The sequence below is a fragment of the Miniopterus natalensis genome, chromosome 19 (genome assembly GCF_054644295.1).
Source record: "Miniopterus natalensis isolate mMinNat1 chromosome 19, mMinNat1.hap1, whole genome shotgun sequence".
Lineage (NCBI taxonomy): Eukaryota > Metazoa > Chordata > Mammalia > Chiroptera > Miniopteridae > Miniopterus > Miniopterus natalensis.
The window spans coordinates 13,496,882-13,506,845 of NC_142099.1; positions in this window are offsets into that span (position 1 = coordinate 13,496,882).

A 9,964-nucleotide genomic window follows, 5' to 3' on the forward strand; every position below is an offset into this window, starting at 1 on the left:
TTTGTCCCATGAAGGAGCCATAGCAGTGGGCCTAGGCCACAGGCTACCTCAATCCCAGGGCCTTGTGGGACATGGTGTGGCTGGCTAAGATGGGAGGGCCTAATAGTTTCAAAATCCAGGAATGAGAAGACTGGAAAAAGGCAGACATCTGGAGTCAGGAACTAGGGTCAGCCAGCTCCCATTTACTGAGCACCTATTATGTGCCAGGCACTGTGCCCAGTGCTCCATGTGCTTTGTGAGCACCGTGTCCCTGGGAGCCTTACTATCCCAATAGCACAAATGGGAAAACTGAGAGTCTAAGAGGCTCTGTCCCTTGACTAGGGCCACACATCTTGATAAGGCTGGCATTCAAAGTGAGTCTGACTGTCACCGTGCTTTGATCCCTGGAACCTGTACCAGTACCTGGAACTCTTTACCACAAATCCTGATTGCCTCCTGTGACCCCTCCACCAAAGCTGCTCAGAGTTTTTGGAGAAAGACAGCAAAGCATGGCAGATATGGATTAGGTGAACTGATCTGAATCCCATATTTTACAGATGGGAAAACAGGCTCAGGCAGAGCAAGCGATTTGCCCACCAACACTTAGATGTCCATGGTAGAGCCAGGACTGGAACTCAGGGTCATGACCCCCATCTTTTTTTTTTTTTTAATCATACTATGATGCATCTTCCCAGGAACCTAAGGCTGATATTTGAAACCTCTTAAACCACCACAAGCCGTGATTAAGAGAAGGCACCACTCACCTCAGGGATCCCTTCATTTGCCCTGAGGCTGGAGCTTCAGGGGGTTCTGCTGGGATCTCCCCTCAGATAAGGCTTAGATCCCAGAGAACTAAGGGGAGTGAGGTGAGGAATCAACATTTAGATAGACAGACTGGGGTGAAGGGTCAGCACTTAGATGGACAGATACCAGTGACACTGAGCCCTGGCACAGGGCCCCTCCCTTGTGACACCAAGATCTGTACAGCCCAGCATATCTTGGCCAAGGCAGAGGTGAGATGACACCAGTGGCAGGGCCTGAGGGTAAGGCATGTGGGAGGTTGAGGGGGGGCGGCAGGGCACGGCAGGGCCCCACAGTCCAGACTCAGTGCCTACTGACAATAGAGCAGGGCAGGGTAGTATAGTCCAGAACAAAACAAGATAGCTTTGGATATGAGGCTCAGTGAACTATTGGGGGAGTGAGGCCAAGGGCAAACAGGACAAGGACAGGGAAGGGAAAAGCCAAGCTCAGCCACCTCCTTCCTACTGCCATATACCTAAACCCAGGGTGCCCTTAGAGTCCGCTGATGCCAGATGGTATCCCAACATCTGAGCATTTTGTGGTTGTGCTGTCCCCATGCCAAAGCCCAGGGCTCTGAGGCAAGGGAAGTTCAGTGAGCTGTTCTCCAAAAGGGCCTCATGCCCACCCTGAACAGGGGCTTCTTCCTTCTTGTTGTGTCTCCTTCTGACTGCCTCCACAAGGGCCTCATGCACACACTAGAATTTCCAGAGGCTTTTCACAAAGGCTCCCTCCCCTTGGTGCCCTCCCCAGGGTAAAAAACAATAGCAACAACAAATACTTGAGCACAGATTTTGGCTTGTCAGGTTCAGAACCAGGCCCTCCTCTTTCAGGTGAGAGGTCACTCTAGTCTTGCTGTGGGTAAGGGAAAGAAGCAGAGATATTTGCATTTCAGGTTGGGTTCAAGCCTTGTCTCCTGGGTTGGAGTGTGGACCAAAAAAAAGGGATTCTATGGAAAGTAACTCCACAGGGTGATCTGATCATAAATTTCTAACTGGACAGGCCATGGTAGGTAGTCATGGCCCAGGCGTATAAATTCTTTTTCTTTTAATTAATTTTTTCTATCATATATAACTTCTTTAGTAAAAGGTTTATCTTTGCCTTAAGTAAGCCCTGTTCATTGTTCTTGTGTATCTAGGTTAACACTCCTTTGAAATAAGTCATAATCACCTTCAAGAGAGCAGATAATCTTGTTAACCATCCTGTAATCCAATTCCCACCTTGCTTTCTCCCACCTCCATATAATCTTTCTCATGTTCCCTCCTTATTCTCGAATGCATAAAAGAAGCTTCAAAACTATTATTCTCTAGAGCATTTGAGATCTTGCTCCCTGGTGTATGTCCTCAGTTTGGCTCAAATGAACTCCTATAAAAATTCTCTACAGGTTTGGAGACTGGTCAAGATGGCAGTATAGGTAAATACAGTACTGGCCTCCTCCCACAACCACATCAAAATTACAACGAAACTACAAAACAATCATCATTCAGAACCACCTGAAATCTGGCTGAGTGGAAGTCCTACAACTAGGGAATTAAAGAAGAAGAAGCCACATCAAGGCTGAGTTGGCTCCTGCACAGCAGCTCTTCTATACTCGCAGCTGGTTCTCACAGCCAGTTGGCCTGGAGGTCAATCCCTCCCAGTGACAGCAACAACAATCAAGGCTCAACTACTACAGGACAGTACACACAGGGGCGCACTTGGAGTGCCCAGCTCAGGTGGCTGGGGAGGCTGAGCCATTGGGCCTTAAAGGACACCTACTACACAAGGCCATTATACTAAGTCTGGGAGACATAGAAGCTCTACCTAATACATAGAAATAAACACAGGAAAGCAGCCAAAATGCAGAAACAAAGAAACATGTCACAAATGAAAGAACAGAAGAAATCCCCAGAAAAAGAATGACATGAAATGGAAGCAAGCAAACTACCAGATACAGAGTTCAAAACAATGGTTATAAGGATACTCAAGAAACTTAGTGAGAATTTCAAAAAACTTAGTGAGAATATAAACAACATAAAAAAGGACCAGTCAGAAATGAAGGATACACTAACTGAAATGAAGAATAATTTACAGGAAAACAATACCAAGAATCAAATCAGCAATTTAGAATATGGGAAAGCAAAAAGCACCTAAGAATAACAGCAAAAAGAAAAAAGATTCAAAAAATATGAAGATAGTGTAAGGATCCTCTGGGATAACTTCAAGTGTACCAACATTTGCATCATGGGGGTGACAGGAGGAGAAGATAGGGAGCAAGAAATTGAAAACCTATTTGAAAAAATAATGACAGAAAATTTCCCCTACCTGTTGAAAGAAATACACATACAAGTCCAGGAAACGCAGAGAGTCCCAAACAAGATGAATCCAAAGAGGCCCACAGCAAGACCATCATAATGAAAATGCCAAAGGTTAAAGAAAACGAGAGCATCTTAAAAGCAGCAAAAGGAAAGCAAGGGAGCTCTAGTAAGACCATCAGCTGAATTCTCAAAAGAAACATTGCAGGCTAGAAGGGAGTAGAAAGAAATATTCAAAGTGATGAAAAGCAAGGACCTACAACCAAGATTACTCTACCCAGCAAAGCTGTCATTTAGAACTGAAGGTCAGATAAAGAGCTTCACAGACAAGAAGAAGCTAAAGGCCTGGCCGGGCGTGGCTCAGCAGTTGAGCATCGACCTAGGATCCAGGAGATCGCAGTTCAATTCCTGGTCAGGGCACATGCCCGGGTTGTGGGCTTGATCCCCATTTGGGGGCATGCATGGGGCAGCCGATCAATGACTCATCATTGATGTTTCTATCTCTCTCTCTCACTCTCTCTTCCTCTCTCTGAAATCAATAAAGATATATTAAAAAAAAAGAAAAAAAGAAACTAAAGGAGTTCATCACCACCAAACCAGTATTGTATGACATGTTAAAGGGTCTTCTTTAAGAAGAAGAAAAAAAAGATTAAAAATATGGATAATAAAATGGCAATAAATACATATCTGTCAACAATTGAATCTAAAAATCAAAATAAACTAACAAGCAGAACAGAAACAGACTCATAGATACAGGGAACATTTTGACCGTTGCCAGATGGAAGGGGGTTCAGGGATGAGTGAAAAAGGTAAAGGGATTTAGAAATACAAATTAGTAGTTATAATGTAGTCATGGGGGTGTAGAGTACAGCATAGGGAATACAGTCAATAATGTTCTAATAATTATGTGTGGTGTCAGATGGGTATGAGATTTTTTGGGGATGATCACTTAGTAAGTTTTATAATGTCCAATCACAGGGGTGTACGCCTGAAACTAATATAATATTGTATGTCAACTGTAACTGAAAAATAAAAAATGATTTAAAAAAAATCTCTACAGGTTTGGATGTTTCTTACGTCGACAGGGGCCTACAGGGGCAGGTGTTGGCCCTTGAGGGGAGCAGGGGGCTGTGCTGGAGGAACTGCTAGACTCAGCTATTCTCAGGCCTGGGGCAGGAGGGGGAGGTCCCAGCCTACCCTCCGTCTTAGAATTTCTCTTACCCCTTCCTCCTCTTCTCCCTCCCTCCAGCTCTAGATCCTAAGGGGTTGGGAGTGGACTTGGACCCAGTTCACACCTATCTAGCCCTTTGGAGCTACTCAGCCCCAAAGCCTTATTGTCCTGCTCAGTTGGCAAACTCAGGGCCAGGGCTAAGGTGAAGGGACATGGTTATGGGCTGGATATGAGGGTGACATGGCTGGGAAGGGAAAGGGATTGGAATGAAGGGACATGAGCTAGGACCAGGAGACATGGACTGGGATGCAGAGACACAGGTGGGGATAAAGGACATGAGCTAGGTTAGGGGGCTTAGGCTGGCATGAAAGATCCAGGTGGGAAGTTGTGGGAACACACGGGCTGGGCAGCTCGGCCCCTGGATGACAGACTGGGAAGTGTGGTCCTGGGAAGTATGGTCCAGGTGTGCTGGGGCCTGGCCAGCCAGAGACACTTTGGGCCTGGAGCAGGAAGAGCAGCTTCAGGCAGAACCCGGGGTTCTGCTGGCCCGGGATCTGATCCTGGGGCAGTCTGGTCTCTGACTTGGGCAGGGCAGGGGGGTGCAGCTACTGCCCCCCCAAGGGTTAGCACCAAATTCTTGGCTTTCACCATAGTGTCTGGCCCAGGCTAATTACAGGGCTCTCGCCAAGCCTGGCTATAAAAGGGTAGATGACCCGCCCAGGGACTTGGGAGAGCTCTGTTCAAGTGGCGTGGGGTCCCCCAAGTGGCCCCTGGGAGGCTAGTGTTGACCAGGGACCCTCGGGCACACTTCAGTTCACACCCAGTTATATAACCTCACAACCTTTCAACCCCACACAGTCAATCAAACCCACTGCTGGGGGGTGGGGAGGGGAAGACAACCCAGACGGGGCCTCAGAAAGGAAGGCAGGGGCTTTGTTTACACAGCTGAAGTGGAAGGGGCCTCGCCAGGCCAGGGGGAGCAGCTCAGGCACACAGGCCACCTCCACTCCCCCCACCGCAGGCAGGAACGCTGACACACGCTCCCTCGACACTTCCACACACATTCAGGCATGCATATTCCACAAACTTCAAAGCCGTTTTCACACCCCTCCCGGGCATCAGGCATACACAGGAATGTCACACCATGTAACATACTCAGTGGAGGGGCTCACAGGCACCCCAAGCCACACTTGCATCCAAGGTGACACGGGATGATACAACATTTAAGGGCTGGCATCCAACAGATGAAGATCACCAACACAAACCATGCTGACAGTCCCAAGTAAACAAACTGTGTTTCACGCCATGAAGGGCAGCAGCCAAACCAAGTGGACAAAGTCCAGCAACGTCTAGGGGAGGGAGGAGGTGGGGCTTCGGGGAGAACACTACCACATCCACACCCCTGAAAACCTACAGGTCATGTCAACAGCCACACAGGACACAAAAACAACTCCTAGGACCCCAAGGATGTGCCCAGACACAGTCACTAACACAGAGGGAGTCAGGGAGGGGCTTCTCACTCATATTCGCATGTACAGAGAGACATGGGTCCCCTCCAAGCATTATTTAGGGATCATACCCACCTCAGTTCCTCCCAAGCCCCTGCATACCTCTCCCACCCCTGCCATATGCTGGTGAAGGAGGAGACAATGAAAGAGCTGAGCTTGGAGCCAGAGCAGCCCCTCTCTCCACATCACAGACATGCTTGCACACATGCATGTGCGCACACACGTGCATACACAAACACAGAGATGCCAGACCCTGAGCCTGGGGGAGGGACCTAGGGAGAAACCAACAGAGCCTGCCCCACTCCATGTGTGGCCCCATCCCTACATCTACCTTCCTGGGCACCAGCACGGCCCACTCAGCACAGACCCCCCCCCCCAGGCCCTGGTATGCAGCCCAGAATAAAAGGCTCATTTGGCCCGGCCAGCTCGGCTTAGTGGTTGAGCATCGACCTATGAACCAGGAGGTCACAGTTCGGTTCCCAGTCAGGGCACATCCCCAGTGGGGGTCGTGCAGGAGGCAGCCCATCCATGACTCTCTCATCATTGATGTTTCTATCTCTCCCTCTCCCTTCCTCTCTCTGAAATCAATTAAAAAAAGGTTTCAACAAGGGGCTATTTGGCTGGGCCTGTGGGCAGGTTGTCAGGGAAGGCTTTTGGAGAGAAGAGAGGCTTGAGGGATGGCTGGCAGATTGCCAGCTAGGGTGTGGGAGTGGACTGGGGGGACTGGGAGGGTAGACAGGCCTTTCAGAGGGGGCGGCATGACCAAAAGGTCAGAGACTGTTATGTTTATGTTTCATAATATAAGCAGTCACCAAAACATTCACACTCTCGGCAGAGCACACCCTTTCCACACAGGGCACCTTTACGCACACGCCCGCCCGCCTGGAAAGTCAGCCCGCCGTCCCCTTTCTTCCCAGGACGGCCCTGCGGGCACCGTTCCCAAGGGATCTGCGCGCCGGCGCCCTCTAGAGGCTCCCTCGCACTCCTGCGCCCGGGCGGCGGGGCTGTGGGCCGCGGGTGCCGGGTGCGCGCGCGTGGAGAGCGGGCCGCCTCTGGCGCAGGCGACTGGGGAGCTGCGGGCATCGTCGCAGCCCCTGAGCCGTCCTAGGCTGCGGAGAGCGGGATGCCAGGGAGGCTGTGGCGACCCTGGGGTCAGAAGAGACCGGTTCTCTTTTCGCTGAAAGCCCTTAAACGGAGGCCCGAGTTAAAAACAGGCTGTATTTACTGCCAGAAGGTGGCAGGAGAGGAAGGCTTTTTCTGACAGTCCAGTCCGAAAGAGCGCACTGCTTCTGTCCCAAAGGCCGGGAGGTCGTCGGGCCCCCTGGGCTGGGGAACCCAAGCCAGCTCTGTGCCTGCAGAGTGGACACGCAGCGCGCCCCGGAGGTGCCTGTAGCCCGGACTCCATTTGATCTCCTTCATTAGCTTATTAAGCTGTACTTTCATTCTCTCCGTGGCTCCTCCAGGAGCACAGAATGCATTTCAGCTGATCAGTCTACCTTCAATATGACACCATTTTACTTGGGGCGTAAGCACCCCGCTTCTGTTTCCCACCTGCCAGCCTTTGTGCGGTGGCTGTTCTGCATTTTCTTCTATGTACCCTATGAATCCCACGCACGTTATTATTGTCGCTTTAATCCCATAACCATCATTTAAAGAGAATTTTAAATAAGGAAAAGGTCTTTTTTAAAATATATATATCTTTATTGATTTCAGGGAGAGGGAGAGAGAGAGATAGAAACATCAATGATGAGTCACTGATCAGCTGCAGCCGCAATCCAGGCACGTGCCCTGACCGGGAATCGAACCCACGATCTCCTGGATCCTAGGTCGGTGCTCAACCGCTGAGCCACGCCAGGCTGGGCAAGGAAAGGGTCTTTTATTTACCACGTCTGGTGCTCTTTATTCTTTCTTGTAGATGGCAGTTTCCATCTGGTATTTTTCTTCTGCTGGAAGCACTTATACAATTTTTTTTATTATTTTAATTGTATTGATTTGATTAGAGAGAAGGAGATGTGTTGTCACACCCATTCGTGCACCGCTTAGCCTATTCCTGCCTGTGCCCTGACCAGGGATGGAACTGGAAGCCCTGGGGAATCGGCTGGAGGCTCCAACCAACTGAGCTACCTAGCGAGGGCCTAAAATTTTCTTAATGTGCAGGTCTGTTGATGATGAATTCTTTCAGCTTTCGAATGTCTGGAAGCATCTTTATTTCATCTTCAGTTTTGAAACATATCTCCACTGAATTCCAGGTTGACAGTTTTTATCTTTTTATCTTAGTACCTTAAAGACATTGTTCCGCTGTCTTGCGTTGTTTTTGACGGACGAGAAGTCAGCTTCTCTTCTTCCTGTTTACATAATGTTTTCTCCTCTGTCTGCTCTGAAGATTTTCTCTTTGTCGCTGGTGTTCAGCAGCGATTAAGGCAGATTATGATGTGCTTTCATGCTGTTTTCTTCCTATTTCTTGTGCTTAGGGTTTGTTGAGGTACTTACACGTGGGTTTATAGTTTTCATCAAAATTGGAAAGTCTTCAAAATTTTTCTGTCACCCCTCTCCCCACCTTTCTCTCCAAACAGGTACATAGGCTGTTGATATTATTCCACAGCTCACTGATTTCGCCTCCCTCCCCACCCCCACTCCTTTTCTCTTTGTTTCATTTTGGATAGTTTCTATGGCTACGTCTTCAAGTTCACCAGTTTTTCTGCAGTGTCTAATCTGCTTTTAATTCCATCCAGTACATTTTCAATCATTGTAATTCTCATCTCTAGAAGTTCAATTGGGGGTCTTATTTTATATCTTTTACATCTATTCTTATCAAGCTCATGTGCTTCTTTATCTTCCTGAACATATGGAATATATTTAATAATAGCTATTTTAAACCCTTTGTTTATTCATTCTGTCATCTGTGTCATTTCTGGATCTGTTTTGATTGATTGATTTTGTTTTTTCCTCTTCATTTTGGGTCATACTTTCCCTCTTCTTTGCATGTGTGGTAATTATCAGTTAGACGTCAGACATTGTGAATTTTATGTTGTTTGATGCTGGATTTTTAAAAATTGCTTTGAATATTTTTGAGCCTTGTTCGGAGACACAGTTAAGTTACTTGGGGCCAGACTGCTCCTTTTAAGACTTGATTTTAAGTGCCACTTGGCAAGACAAAAACAGTCTTTCATTTAGGGCTACTGAGGCGATACTCTTCTTCTTTCTTTTTTTTTAATATATCTTTATTGAATTCAGAGAGAGGAAAGGAGAGGGAGAGAGAGAGATAGAAACATCAAAGATGAGGGAGTCATTGATCAGTTGCCTCCTGCACGCCCACTACTGCACCCTCCCCCCCCCTTCCCACAACCCAAGCATGTGCCCTGACCGGGACTCGAACTGTGATCTCCTGGATCATAGGTCAATGTTCAACCACTGAGCAACACCAGCCAGGCAGCAATATTCTTCTGAGGACACTACTTGATGTTCATGTTTCACCAGTATCAGTCAGGAGACAGAAATCACATGGTAATTTGAACAGGGAAAGTTTAATACACAGAACTATTGACTGTAACAAGAGATTGGCCAGCAAGAAATAAACAGCACTCTGAAAGCATTAGGACCAACAACCCAACAGAGAAATGGCCAAAGAACATGAACATTTCACAGAAAAGAAATGCAAATGGTGAGAGCTTCCAAGTTGGTGAATACGTGGAGGTTTGGGAAGAGTAACATGGAAGCTCCAACCCCTTTCCCCATACCTTGCCCCATGCATCTCTTCCATCTGGCTGTTCCTGAGTTATAAATTTCTATACCAAACCTGTAGTCTTGCAGAGAACAGTTTGGTTGGAAGGGATACCTGAAAATACGCAGAAAAAGAAGCTGGCATTGGAGTCCAGAAATGAGAAGTGCAGAAGAAGAGAAAACAGAGACATAGGTGGAGAAAGAAAGAAAGAAACCAAAGGTCCTGAGGACAGCATATGCAGAGGAGTTTAAAAAACAACCAAAGAACAATAAGAGCAACCTAATAAAAAGATGAAACACGGTCATGGGACAGAGAAGAGAATGTGAACATTGTACTTCTTATTTATAACCATTTCGAGAAAACAAGAAAGTATGTAAAACCTCAAGCGGAATTTTCTTTCTTTTACAGTTTTGTTAGTGTGTGTGCTCCATTAGGAAGAAATTGACCATTTTGATTGTCTTCTGTAGGCTTGAAATACACAATTCATCATTAT